A 4110-nucleotide genomic window follows, 5' to 3' on the forward strand; every position below is an offset into this window, starting at 1 on the left:
ACGCATCAAGCACGACTGGCCAAGAGGGTCTAAGACTCCAGATATATTTTATTCTCAAGTAAAATGCTAAGTTTCTGCAATAACATGGTAAGCTATAGTCATTTATAAAATTTAACTTTTTATTGCACAAACTTATTACCATTTGTCTCCTAAAATTTACTATTACTCTTAAGGATTTTTCTAATGGATGCTCAGTAGGTACTTGTTAATATACCTAAATTATATATAAGTTGTGATGTTGATACACAGAGTTACAATTAATGCACCTTCCCCAACATCCCCCCAGGCGGGCCTCTCATATTTAGACATTTTCACGAGTTAGCTAATGCCTAAGAGTCTAAAACCTCTGTAATTGAGTGCTTATTGGATACCTATTAGCCGATCCATTATTGCTAGCGAATCCAGTTATATGTTAATTTCTCAAATAAAGTAATAAGTTTGTGCAATAAACCGTAAGTTTTAGTCATTCATAAAATTTACCATTTTACTACACAAACTTACCATTCATCTTCCAAAACTTACTATTATTCCAGTCGAACTTACTTATCTAGTTATTTGTAAGTTTCTCAAATAAAATGGTAAGTTTTTAAAATTTAGTAAGTTTTTATCACTTATTAAATTGACTATTTTATTACGCAAATTTAGTATTTGACTTCCAAAACTTACCATTGTAAAAATTATAACTTACTATATATTTCCTCGTAAAAATTAAAAATTTTGATAAAAATTGAAAACCAAAATGATCATGTCGGATTCCTAAAAACAATTTCATGTTCAATTATTTGACATTTTCATTTGAAAAATAAGTCAAACCATTTATTAAGTTAAAGATATGGTACCACAACAAAGGGAAATGCCACAAAGTTGTTGGGATCAGTAAATACCGTATTTTTTTCCTATGTCACGGTTGGGTCAGAGTCATTTAACGTAAAACTAAGTAAGACTCGTTTATAGAAACCTTTGGTACAACATTTTTAAGCTTCAGCTTCCATATTTGATTGTTACTAAAAATTAAGTTTCAAGAAGTTTCCATATCCGGTGTTACAGTGACTATACGAAATTGGGAACTTGGAATAAAATGGCAACATTGTGTACTGAGGTTCGACATTGTAACGTCTTTGTTTCTTTAAACTTATTATCTGAGCATTGCTGCTTCTTTTCTTCTCCTATCGAGAAATCTTGGTAAATTGAATCTTTTGTACATGACAATGTCGTCAAAGAATGGAAGTCAGGGGTGAAGAAAACTTTTACTTCCTTGTCTGGAATCCATCCAAACAATGAACCATATGAACGGATTACTAGTCCATACTATGACTCCAGTACGAGGTAGTATGAAGAGTACAGCAGAAAGAATGAGGATTCAGGTTTGGAATAGGATTCGGAGTCTGATGAGAAGTCACCGGAGGTGAAATGGGAGACAGACTACGATGAAAATAAGCATGTTTACGACGACCATGGGATGGATATTGTAGTTGGTTGAGTGGGATAGTGAAACTAAGGAGGAAGAGAAGAAGCAAAAGGCTCCAGAAGAGTCTGCCCATAATAGTTATTAGGGGAATCAGCAAACTACGCACCATGGGAATTGAGAAGATCACCAGCATGGACAAACACAATATTCTTATAATCAGTGGGAAGAAACCTTTGCCCGTGAATATAATCATCACATTAGTATGGGCTCCCCCAAGAATTCTAATTATGAGTATTGATAGAACAAAAATTAATGTTTTCTTGTGGTTCCATGTTCTATTTTTTGAAATTTTGATTTTTTTAGACTCTTTTGGTTGCTTAGATAAGTAAAATTTTGGTACTCAAAATGAGTATTTTGAGTGTGTGTGTGTGTGTGTGTGTTTTTTTTTTTTGGTGTGGTTTGTTTAGCAAGAACTTGATTCTATTATTTTTCACCTACAAGTTGTTGTGCTTCAAATTGAGAGGTTTGCTTTATTATTGTTACTATTAAAAATCATTACTATTATCAAGCTCTTGAATTCACGGTCCTTGTGTTCTTAGAATATAAATTACATGATTTATTTTTCAATATGGGATGCGAACATCCTATAACACTTTAACATCAAAATGCAGAATCTCATATCAGGACAAATTGAATCTTGTCTTTTTCAGGATGAGCTTTTGAGTAAAAATGTGCTGCATACTCTGAGGAGAGACACTTTTTATAGAGTGGTTCTTCTCCGGTGCTCTCAAGCACTTCTTCAAAAGGTGCGATAATTGCACAAGGTGTTGGACCTACAAAAAATGGCATTGAAATTCTATTGTGATTTTTACTGACAGTCACAAAATGCTCGATACTCTTGTAACGCCCATTGCTCATGATTTCTGGAGCATCACCAACATTTATCACTAAAGCTCCATTTATTGGAGTGACATGTATCCATGGATCACTTTCTGATTTTCGAACCCAAAGACCTCCTATCACACCTTGAGGAAGGATAGTGATAGTTGATGAGTCGAAATGACGGCCTATGCCAATAGCAAGCTCAGGTTAGGGACATTTCGGATAATAATTTAAGTTGATTCTTTTTGTACCCATAAGCATTGAGTGTTTTCTTTATTCAATCTCTTTTACATTCAACCGCTTTAGGAGGATTTTTAGTAACTTTTTAGCAAGCACTTTGCATGATTTTATACATTCCAACACTTCTTTCCGGAAACCCAACAAAAAGGACATCTTTATATAAGAATTATTAGGGCAATAAATAACAATATACTGGCAAATCGTGATTGTAAAATCTTTATGAAAAATCATTTAGAAATTTACTTTATTGAAGTAAAGGAATCCAAATGAGAAAGTTCAAGAATCTAATACCATGAGAGGCAAAGTGGCAAAGTATATAAGAAAAGTTTCCATTCTATGTATAATACCTGCAAATTGGAAGCTAAACCCCCAAGGCCTCTTCATCATAAACATACATAAATATAAGTTTATCATGCCACTCATGAATCTTATCAATTTCTAGGAGAAAGTTTGTTCGAAAAGAAAGATTTTTATTTGGAAAGTTATTTATGGCATATTTCAATTTCTCAGCTGGTGGCAATTCAAAGAATTCACGAGTTGCATTCCTTAAATTTGAAAATACCTCAGTAGAAATCCCATGATTAACAAGTCGGATCAATCTCAATTTCTCAGCTGCATCACACATCATATTCTCAATGTTAGGGTCATTCCAATTTAATATATCGATCACGGGTATGTATTCTTTCAAAATTTTGTCAAACATTGAACTGTTCTTCAAGTGGTTGATTGAATTCCTGCGGCAGAGTTTTAAAATACATCGCCGACAGGCCCTTGACCCCATGACCTTCGTTTATTAGTACTATGATATTATTTGAATTCAAAACAATTGCCATCCTTTTCAAATCGGTCATTGAAATTTATGGGGCTAGAATGGTACTCATCACTAACTTATCTGCAAATGAATAGTAATTGTTTCAGAAGTTGGAAATAGTCAAGTTTTAGTTATTAACAATGACCCATAGTTTATAATGATTAATCACCGGTGAGTCCCAAATGTAGTTGGAGTTATAACTCCATTGTAAAGTTAAAGATTCATGCCACTCATGAATCTTCTCAATTTCTGGAAAAAAACTTGTTCGAAGAGAAAGATTTTTGCTCGGAAAGTTGTTTATGGTATATTTCAATTTCTCAACTGGTGACAATTCAAAGAATTCACGAGTTGCATTCCTTAAATTTGAAAGTAACTCAGTAGAAATCCCATGATTAACAAGTCGGATCAATCCCCATTTTTGAGCTGTATCACACATCATATTCTCAATGTTAGGGTCATTCTAATTTGATATATCGATCACGGGTATGTATTCTTCCAAAATTTTATCAATATTGAACCGTTTTTCAAATGGTTGAATGAATTCCTGTGGCAGAGTTTTAAGATCCATCTCCGACAGGCTCTTGACCCCATGACCTTCGTTTATTAGTGCTGTAATATTATTTTAATTCAAAACAATTGTCATCATTTTCAAATCGGCCATTGGAATTTATGGGGTTAGAATGGTGCTCATCACTAGTTTATCTGCAAATGAATAGTAATTGCTTCAGAAGTTAGAGATAGTCAAATTTTAGTTATTAACAATGACCCA

General features: G+C 33.5%; 1 pseudogene; it reads right to left on the reverse strand.

Annotated features, from left to right (window-relative positions):
- Positions 1 to 2083: 2083 nt before the first annotated feature.
- On the reverse strand, positions 2084 to 2683 carry LOC140038005 (feruloyl CoA ortho-hydroxylase F6H1-3-like; annotated as a pseudogene).
- Between the last annotated feature and the right edge of the window lie 1427 nt (positions 2684 to 4110).

Source organism: Coffea arabica, chromosome 3c (genome assembly GCF_036785885.1).
Source record: "Coffea arabica cultivar ET-39 chromosome 3c, Coffea Arabica ET-39 HiFi, whole genome shotgun sequence".
Classification (NCBI taxonomy): domain Eukaryota; kingdom Viridiplantae; phylum Streptophyta; class Magnoliopsida; order Gentianales; family Rubiaceae; genus Coffea; species Coffea arabica.